This window comes from Podarcis pityusensis, assembly GCF_964106645.2.
Source record: "Podarcis pityusensis genome assembly, chromosome: 3".
NCBI lineage: Eukaryota > Metazoa > Chordata > Lepidosauria > Squamata > Lacertidae > Podarcis > Podarcis pityusensis.
This window is the reverse complement of record NC_138026.1, coordinates 116,853,855-116,864,437: the sequence shown is the minus strand read 5'-3', so window position 1 is coordinate 116,864,437 and position 10,583 is coordinate 116,853,855. Positions and strand designations below refer to the sequence as shown.

Below are 10,583 nucleotides of genomic sequence, written 5' to 3'. Positions count from 1 at the left end.
TTGCTCGGTCCCTGCTCCTGCCAACCTAGCAGTTCGAAAGCACGTCAAAGTGCAAGTAGATAAATAGGTACCGCTCCGGCGGGAAGGTAAATGGCATTTCCATGTGCTGCTCTGGTTCACCAAAAGCGGCTTAGTCATGCTGGCCACATGACCCGGAAGCTGTCTGTGGACAAACGCCGGCTCCCTCGGCCAAAAAAGCGAGATGAGCGCTGCAACCCCAGAGTCGGTCACAACTGGACCTAATGATCAGGGGTCCCTTTACCTTTATATATTTAAAGAAGATGAAATAAATGAGCAAATTTGGTTAATTTGGGTATGCAGAAGATATTAAAAATAAATTTAAGGAACCGCAGAAAGAGGGGGAAGGAAGTCAAGTTTTGAAATGTCAAAAGGATTGTAAAATAAGTGAAATGTATAAAATTAGTGAAAAGTATAATTAAATAAATGAAAACTGAAAAAAAGAACCCAAAGAATCTCTGACAGATGGCCATCTGACCTTGCCTCACGGTAATGCAGCTATCGTTTTCACAAGTTTTTAATCACAGATCACATTGTTCGCTTAGGCACTGCCCCTGGGACCAAGGCTTCTCAAGACAAGTGAACAAGGAACATCCATTAAGATGTAGAAAAATGTGGTTTGTCTGCTTGATTGCATAATGTACAGGTGATAAGAAGCAATTTGGTCATGACACTAACCTCTTTTATGAAGAAAGGGTTAGGCTGTGAGGATGTTCTTGGCTTAGGAGGAAAGGATGACGAGAATAAGGACTTGATCGAGCAGCCTTTGACAGCTTGGTGTCCCCCAGATGTTTTGTAAAGCAATGATTGTGGAGCGTTAGTGATTTCTGTCCATTCAGAGCCTTGGAACAGATTGGGTCAGATTTGGCAAGATTTCAGTGATGGTGAAATCTTCTTATGGATGATGGAATAAAATCACTATTTAGTTTTTCTTAAAAAACTGCAAAATGGAGAAGGTGTACATAAAACCTTGTGCATCACCAAAACAAGCATATTAAGCAAAATGCATCTAAAAATGTGCAGATCAGGAGAAAAGCACACTGAAAAGTTTCTTTCTTGGAAGGTATTGCGATTGCAGTTGAACTGAATAGTCCAAGCACAAGAGTTTGCGTCAAACTGCATTACAGCAAAACTCTTAAGTGACATTCCACTTTCCATTTACGTAGGTGCTGTGAAGATGTAATCATGAGATTACAGGAAATCTGTTAATTGTTATGGAACTAAAACAGCATGGCCTGGAGCACAGGACCGATTGTGAACATATGAGAAAGGTGGTTCTGCGGGTAAATAAATATAAAGATAAATAAATGCTCTAGGATGAGTTAAGAGAAAAGGAGCCTGTAGGGTTCAGATGCTGACAGTTGCTGGAAATACCTATAAGTAAACACTATAAGTAAAGAGAAGCTCCTTGTTCCATCCAAACTTGACTTCCTTCTGCCTTAGAGCATCTTCCCTTGGGCAAAGATCTGAGAGACAACTCCAGCCATGAGGTTCCTCTACCTGAGCTTTGCTCTGGTCTTCATCTTCTTCCACGTTGTTGCAGGTAAGAGGACAGTTCAAGCTCAGGGTGGAGGGTAGCATCTGCTGCAATGAAGAAGGTCTCAGGTTCAATCGCAGGCGTTTCTGCAAAGTGCTGGGTTTTCCCCCTGCCAGAGACCCTGGAGATCTGCTGCCTCTCAGTGTAGACAATTCTGAACTAGTGTGACTGCGTATAAGAGAGCATCCTATCCTGTGTGGCTGCCGAAATAGGGGTGGTGAAGAAGGAAAGCATTTCACAATAAAACCGAATTTGAATATATGACTTTTGCAAAAGCAGCAACGTTCAGGCTACAGACTGAGGCACACTCCATGTTCCATCATGGTCATTCATATTGTTCAGGTAGGTAGCCGTGTTGGTCTGCCGCAGTCGAAATAAACAAATAAAAAACTAAACAATTGTCCAGTAGCACCTTAGAGACCAACTAAGTTTGTTCTGGGTATAAGCTTTCGTGTGCATGCACACTTCTTCAGATAACTGATATATTTTTGTGAGTTTGGAGGGGTTAGTGTGCATGATGCCCAAGTCCTTTCTGATTGCTGGATTCAGCAAGGGTAGAAATCTAATGGAGGATTTCATTGTTGAACTAGCCAGACAAGCTTCTTTGTGAGAGAATGACCACCATAGCTGCCACCTAAAGACCCAATGAGTATAACCAAAGAAGTGGTGGTGTTCTCTGGGCAAATGGGTGGGCCTTTCCCCCTCGTCACCTGGCTGGTAGCGAGAAGGGCAGTAGCCAGCACAGTTGGATGTGCGCTGAAGAATATGCAGGCTGCAGACGGAAGTCAGAGAGGGACAGCTGTCTGCCTTATCTCTGCCACCTGATTAACCCAGATCAACGCAGGGCATACATCCTAGCGGGACTGAATGTGTTCCCATCAGTAATACTGTTAAGTTGTGGGTGAACATATCAGACGACACAGCGATTCTTCAAACAGCTCTTGTTTATTCAAAGGCCAGAACAGAACTGAACTGAAGAGCTCAATCAGCCTGCTTATATAGAGCTCCAGAACAATGTAACTGTAGCAACTTTCTAAAACTATCCAATCACTGAACGCCACTTTCGATCCTTCATTTGCATACAAACTATCTAATCACTGAACGTCACTTTCGATCCTTCATTTGCATAACTATCTACAGTATCCCCCTGCTGGCCCAGGGTGAGAACTTCAGTACATAACAAATACTACAGAGGAGATTCCAGAAAATATCCCTTTCAGAGAGACTATCCCCCTGTGGACAGATCATATAGAATCAGTTTTGGCATGCTGTCTTGGCCCCCCCCCCAACCGAGGGAGGGGCCCCTGGGACACGTGACATCACTAAGGTGTGTGCACATGGCCACCGCAGAACTTATTTTGGGGGCCCAGTCCCTTCCTTGAAGAAATCCTGTGAGGTGGATCAGGCTGAGAGTGAGTGACTGGCCCAAGGCCACCCAGGGAGTGAGGATTTGAACCCAGACCTTAGTTTGACACGCTAACCACTACATTAGCCTGGGTCTCATTCTTGAAAATGCTGTTCCAATGCTCAAAACAAAATGTTGTCAGTCTAATTAATGTCCTTTTTTTTTTTTTTGCACAAGAAGTCTTTTCAAATAATGACAATTTACGTCCCTCTCTTTTGACAGGGCAACCAAGCTGCGGAGAACAGGGAGGATATTGCCAGGTGCCACTAACTCTGAAATGTCCCTATGGATATATTCCAGCCAACTGTGGCATTAATGGAATCTGCTGCAAGAGTAAGTGAAATACAGTGAGTTGGTCATGCTAACAAGGGGGAATGTTTGTTCATTTTTAATCCTGGTTTTTCACCCTGATTTCCCGATCTACGCTCTAGATCTTCACTGGAGGAAACAGCAGCAGGGCTTGTGCTAAAGGAAAAAGTGGTCAATCACTTTATAAATCAGAATAGCTGATAATATTCTCAGGGCATACTAACCCTATTCATAGTACAGTGGTACCTTGGGTTAAGTACTTAATTCGTTCCGGAGGTCAATTCTTAACCTGAAACTGTTCTTAACCTGAAGCACCACTTTAGCTAATGGGGCCTCCTGCTGCTGCTGCACCGCAGGAGCACGATTTCTGTTCTCATCCTGAAGCAAAGTTCTTAACCTGAAGCACTATTTCTGGGTTAGCAGAGTCTGTAACCTGAAGCATATGTAACCTGAAGGGTATGTAACCTGAGGTACCACTGTAGTACAAAGTATGATTCAGTTCTCAAGCTGCACTTCTAGGTGACCAAACTGAGCCTTCTGATGTGTATTTTTCTCCATGAGGCTTAGTTTCATCAGAATCGAGTACAGTGGTACCTCAGGTTACAAACGCTTTGGGTTACGTGTTTTCAGGATGGGGACCGCGGGAAACCCAGAAGTACTGGTAAGGGTTACTTCTGGGTGTCGCCACTTGCGCATGTGCAGAACTGCTAAATTGTGCTTCGTGGAAATGCGCAGAAGCGCCAAATCGCATCACACGTGTGCGCAGACACGGCCCTGCAGGTTACGAACGCTGCAGGTTGTGGACGTGTCTTCGTCACAGTTTACATCCGCAACCCGAGGTTCCACTGTACACACTTCCAGAGCTAATGCTAAATACATTAATTCTGGTAAAGGAACCGCCATAGCCACTAGAGAGCATTGAAAATTGGATCTTGGGCTTTTTAAACTGGTCTACCCATGTACTATCTGAAACCAAAAGGGCACATTGCCTGCCAGAATTCTTTTCAGCTCTGCTATCCCACTAAAGAGGGCTTCTGGGACTAGGCCTGCATGCCTTCTTCCCTGTCTGCTACAGATTCCTGCGTTTCAGGGTAGCATACCCTCCAACATTTCTCCAAAGAAAATAGGGACGTCCCATTCCATCATGATAATTTAACTATGTATACCCCACACATCTTATTGGGTTGCTTCCAATATATATATATATAAACATAATAAAACATTAAATATTATAAAAACTTCAGATGGCTCAGGTGCTGCATTTCTCTAATGAAAATAGAGATATTCTAAGGAAAAGTGGGGGATGTCGGTGGTGCTGTGGGTTAAACCACTGAGCCTAGGGCTTGCTGATCGGAAGGTTGGCAGTTCAAATCCCCACGACAGGGTGAGCTCCCATTGCTCAGTCCCTGCTCCTGCCAACCTAGCAGTTTGAAAGCATGTCAAAGTGCAAGTGGATAAATAGGTACCGCTCCAGCGGGAAGGTAAACGGCGTTTCTGTGCGCTGCTCTGGTTTGTCAGAAGCGGCTTAGTCATGGCTGGCCACATTACCAGGAAGATGTACGCCGGCTCCCTCGGCCAGTAAAGCAAGATGAGCGCCGCAATCCCAGAGTTGTCCGCAACTGGACCTAATGGTCAGGGGTCCCTTTACCCTTTACCTAAGGAAAAGTGGGATATTCCAGGATCAAATCAGAAACCAGGACGGCTTCTCTAAATCAGGGATATCCCTGGAAAATAGGGACACTTGGAGGGTCTGGGGGTAGGACTAGATGTTATTTTGAGCCCTTCAAACTCTACAATTCTATGATCCTCTTGCATCATCTGAAGGTGAGGAATCTGACTTTGGGGCCATGAACGATAGATCTCCTTGTTTCTTTGATGCAGATAAACCACCAACAATGCCCGAGTGCGATAGACTGGGAGGGTTCTGCCAAGAGGATCTCAGCAAACCCTGTCCATCTGGTCGGAATCTTCCGAGTTACTGTGGCGTCAATACACAATGCTGTGCCCTTGAAGGATACCCGTGAGCAGCCCACCTCCATGGTTATGAAAGTCCGATGGCTAGGCCAGTTCTTCTGGATCTTTGCTTGTGGAAGTGGAGCAGATCTGCGCATGTGTGAAAGCAGACAATGAAATAAATATCAGTCTGCTCAGATGAATAAACACAAAATAATTTCACAAAGTTGAAATAGAATGTGTATTTTTTGTTTTCTTTTTAAAAAGTGTCTACTGCTAAATATGACACAACTCCAGTGAAAGAACATCATATCTGCTCAAGATCCCTCTTGACTGAAGTCCTCATCAAGTAGTCCCAGGCGCAGATAATTGCAGCCAGTGCTTTTCATGCACACAGGTTATGGGAACATGGGTGGGACAGGCTGAACTCAACCCAGACTGAAAGCATGACTGAATTGAAGCTGATTTTTAAGGAGCCATTGCCTTGTGGGTGACCACAAATAATTGAGGGTGGCATTTAGTGCTGTTGAAGTTAATGGACATGGCTGCATTAGGTCTATTTCTTTCCATTAGTCTACTCTGAGTAGGACTCAGAAATTTTTTTGAGGGGTGGGAATTTCTGTGAACGAGAGAAGGGACTCAGAGAGGTTCCAGTGAGGGCGGGGGGAGGAACTGAAGAATCAGGAAGGGCTATTGCTGCCTAGTGATCAAGATCCCAGGTTCAGTCATCATCTGGGTCTTTCATTCTTTTCAACTTTCATTCATACACATTGATTCATAACTGTCAGGGACTGGGCAGAGGAGGAATGGTGGAGACGGCCCTCCCCAGCTTGACCCTTCCAGGGAGGAGGAAGTGGAAGATAGTTTAGATTTACAACAGGGTCTTGAGGGAGGTCACAGCTCAGAGGCAGATGGGGGGGGGGGGAGTTGGGAAATAATGGGAGAGGAGGAGAAGGAGGAAGCAGCAGGAAGAAATCACGTTGGCAAAAGACGGAACTCTACAGTGCCACCTGGTGTCACAGTGTTACAATGCATTTAAAACGCTTTAAAAACCCCCACAAAAAAGGAATGTACCTGAGTCTACATATATTAATTTCTATCGTCTCTCATTTTGAGTTACATGTTTTTAAAGGCTTTAAATGAAGTTCAGACTGTCAGAATACGTAGCCCCAGGGATGAGACAAACCTCTCCGGCATCTTCCTGATGTTGCGCAGCTCCGGGACGTCCATAAATCATCAGTCCCGGAGCGCTCCAGGGACACATAGCAGATACCTATGTGCACACACACTCAGCAGAGATCAGCAGAAACGAAGTGGAGATTGGTGTGCTCATTCTAAGAGTTTATTAAGCAGTGTTTACAGGACAAACATTCACGGCGTCCTCTCACTCTAGCTCCGAGAGAGAACAGAACAGAAAAAGGAACACAACACAGCAGAGCAGAAGAGATAAGGCCAACTTCTGTTCCCACACTTTCCAAGCCTAGGAAAGTAAACATGGACATATGACATAACAGACACATATCCAGCAACGGGAGGAGTGAAATCCTGACAGACTACGTTAAAGTGCTTGTTTGTTCTATCTCTATTAACCATCCCCTTCCAGACTCACAGCAAGGGGAAGTCATGAAGTGACACACCTCACACCTGCAAATTGAAATATACTCAGAGTCCTGCTGTGATTTCATGCTCTTTATTGCAGCTTGTAAAACAGTGATTGAATTTCCCCCAAAACCTCAGGCATAACCTACAGTCATACCTCGGGATAAATACGCTTCAGGTTGAGCGCTTTCGGGTTGCGCTCCGTGGTGACCCGGAAGTAACGGAGTGCGTTACTTCCGGGTTTCGCTGCTTGTGCATGCGCAGATGGTCAAAACGACCTCACACACATGTGCAGAAGCATCGAAACGTGACCCGCGCACGCGCAGACGCGCTATTGCGTCTTACATTCTGTTCGGGGTGCGAATGGGGCTCTGGAATGGATCCCGAGGTACCACTGTACATTATTTACACAATGAGTCCCGTCTGATTGGCTGACGCTGCTTGCCTCCTGGAGCGTGATTGGGCTGCTACTGCAGGCCAATCAGTTGTTGCATTCTAGGATCCTACCAGCCTGATAGGCTGATTAACGTCCTCCTGGGGTCTGATTGGGCTGCTACTGCAAGCCAATCAGTTGTTGCATTCTAGGATCCTACTTGCCTATTGTTCTAGGATCCAAGCTTAGTACATTGTTGTTGTTTAGTCGTTTAGTCGTGTCCAACTCTTCATGACCCCATGGACCAGAGCACACCAGGCACCATGTTTTACCGAGGTGCCACCACACAACCAGAAAAGCGCAGTGGAATTGTGTGGGCGGTAACCTCTAATGCCAGCAATCCCTGCTGCCTTCCGGTGCTCAAAGAGACAGGTAAAACTTGGGTAATCCCATTCCTGTTGTTGCCACCCATCCACACAGGCAAGAAGAGGACGAGATGTATTACCACAGTGACAATGAGCTTCTGGGCAAGGGGGACACCATCAGCCAGGGCTCTCTCAACGCCAGGTACAAGGAACCCAGGGAAACTTGGGTTTCCTCTCTGCATTGCTGTGGTGGAATTGAGCAGAAGCTGAGTGGGCAACAGCTGTCCCTGCAGGGAAGGCGGAGAATTGCCACCATCGGCCAAATGGTGTTAAAAAAGGATAGAACTTTCTTTATGTATGCCACAACAGCAGCAAGAATACTCATCGCAAAGTATTGGAAGACACAAGAACTTCCCACGCCGGAGGAATGGCAGATGAAACTGATGGACTATATGGAACTGGCGGAAATGACTGGCAGAATCCGTGACCAGGGAGAAGAGTCGGTGGAGGAAGATTGGAAGAAATTCAAAGATTATCTACAGAAACACTGCAAAATTAAAGAATGTTAGAGTGATGTTGGATTGAAAATAAGTGGTTTCCAGCTGTACAGGATAAAGTTATAGATAGACTAAGATTAAAGATTAGGATTAAAGAAATTTAATGAAATGGAAATTTGGTACTTAAGAGGTAAAATTTTAATGCTATACTACATTAAGATTAAAGATTGGGATTAAAAAAGTGGAAAAGAAATTGCTGGACAAACAATTTGGACTGGAATACAAAAGAGGGAGGTATGAGGAAGTCCAGAAAATAAGTAGATTTAAAAACGGAAATGAAAAGGTGATATTGTTTTTAATTGTTCTGTTCCTTTTTTTTGTTTTCTGCTCTCTGTGTTTTTCTTCTTTTTTTGGATTATGTACTGTGTATTTGTGTATTTCTTTTTTATGTTTTTCTGTTTAACTTTTTACTGAAACCTTAATAAAAATCATTTATTAAAAAAAAAAAGAGAGAATCGCCACCATCGTTCCTGGTCCTCATAGATGTTCATGCAAAGATGAAGGATGCAGCGCAGCCATGAGGCAGGAGAGGCTGTGTTGCGCCACCTCTCTTCCCCTGCATGCGGGGATGGCTTTTTTATATATATAATTTTTATTGATTTTAACATATAAACTATAAAATGTACCACAAAACTTATCACTTATAAAATCTTTTTAGACTTCCACCAGCACCTCTGATGATCCACCGTTTTAACCACTTCTTATTCATTTCTTAACTTTATATTGCCTTTACATCTCTTAAAATATCATCCCCTCCTTCTCCATTTTTGCAAAAATATTCCAAAAATACTCCTCACAAAACCTCTTGCAAACCTACAAACGTCGTCTGCTCTTCACAAATACTTTTCAAATAGTCCGTAAATTTCTTCCGTGAATTTCTGGTCCCGCCGGTTTCGAATCCTTCCTGTTAGTTTATCTAGTTCTGCATAGTCCAACAACTTCATCCTCCATTCTTCAATCGTCGGTAATTCTTCTTGCTTCCATTTTTGGGCCAATAATATTCTTGCTGCTGTTATTGCATATAAAAAAAGCTTGCATTCCTTTCTGTTTATATCACTCCCAACAATGCCCAGTAAAAATGCTTCTGGTTTCTTTATGAATGTGTATTTCAACATTTTTTTCAACACATTATATATCATCTCCCAGAAGCATTTCACCTTTTTACATTCCCACCACATGTGATAAAATGTTCCCTCATTTTCTTTACATTTCCAACATTTATTACTGACTTTATACATTTTCGCTAACTTAACAGGTGTAATATACCATCTATACATCATTTTCATCACATTTTCTTTTAGAGCATTGCATGCAGTAAATTTTAAACCTTCCTTCCATAATTTTACCCAATCACTCAGCTGTATATTATACCCAAAATCTTTGGCCCAGTGAATCATAACCGACTTAACCTCCTCGTCCTTCAAATGCCATTCAAGCAGCAGTTTATACATTTTAGACAAAATTTTAGAATCATTACTTAATATCTCTAATTCAAACTTTGATCCACTTTCATCAAATCCTTTTTCTTTAGAGTCCTGTTTAAACATTTCATTGACCTGGCGGCAATGTAACCAATCATTAACATATTCTTTAATTTCTTCTTATGGTTTCATTTTCCATTTACTTCTTTCATGCGGGAATGGCTTTATGAAAATGTGGAACGATGGCAGGGAGATCTCACCTGGTGCCGATTTCTCTGATCTGTGCAGACCTGTCCAAGGGCGTGTCGTGCCGTGGGGTGTGTAAGATATAAAAGCATGTGAGTGAGTCTTTGCATCCTGGGTCATTGTTCTGTAGATGAGGGGAAGAATTGGGACGGGGCAGGACGAGCTGTGATGGGATTGCTTTGTGGGTCAACGAGGACCCTCTATCTGTGGAGAAGGTGGATAAAGGGAAGTTTGTCCATCTCGCTCATAAGGCTAGAACTTGTGGACATCCAATGAACGCTGGAAGTTTCAGGACAGAGAAATGGAAAGACTTATTCCACAGCTCATGGTTATACTGTGGAACTCCCTGCCAGTGATGGCCACCAACTGGGATGGCTTTAAAAGAGGGTGGAGGAGGAGGACTGCCAAAGGCTAGCAGTCACAATGGCTTTGCTCTACCTTCACAGCTGGAGACAGCGATGCTTCTCAATCCCGATTACTGGAAGTTGCAGGAGGGGAGAGGGCTCCTGTGCATGTACTCTGCTTGTGGGTTTTCTCACAGGCATCTGGCTGGCCAAATGCACAGGAGGATAATAATAATAATAATAATAATAATAATAATAATAATAATAATAATTTATTTATACCCCGCCCATCTGGCTGAGTTTCCCCAGCCACTCTGGGCGGCTTCCAATCAAGTGTTAAAAACAATACAGCTGGATGCTGGATGGGCCCTTGGCTTGATCCAGCAAAGCACTTCCTATGCTCTTAAGTTCACAGAGGGAGGGGATGAAGAGCCTTTGTAGAACAAGCAAAGGAAA

The 10,583-nt window shown here is 43.8% G+C and overlaps 1 long non-coding RNA gene across 1 annotated transcript; it reads left to right on the top strand.

Annotated features, from left to right (window-relative positions):
• The first annotated feature begins 1,368 nt into the window (after positions 1–1,368).
• LOC308474682 lies at positions 1,369–5,448 on the top strand. The gene is made up of 3 exons (XR_013984825.1): positions 1,369–1,585; positions 3,201–3,293; positions 5,151–5,448. It is a non-coding gene; the product is annotated as an uncharacterized lncRNA (long non-coding RNA).
• The last annotated feature ends 5,135 nt before the right edge of the window (positions 5,449–10,583 follow it).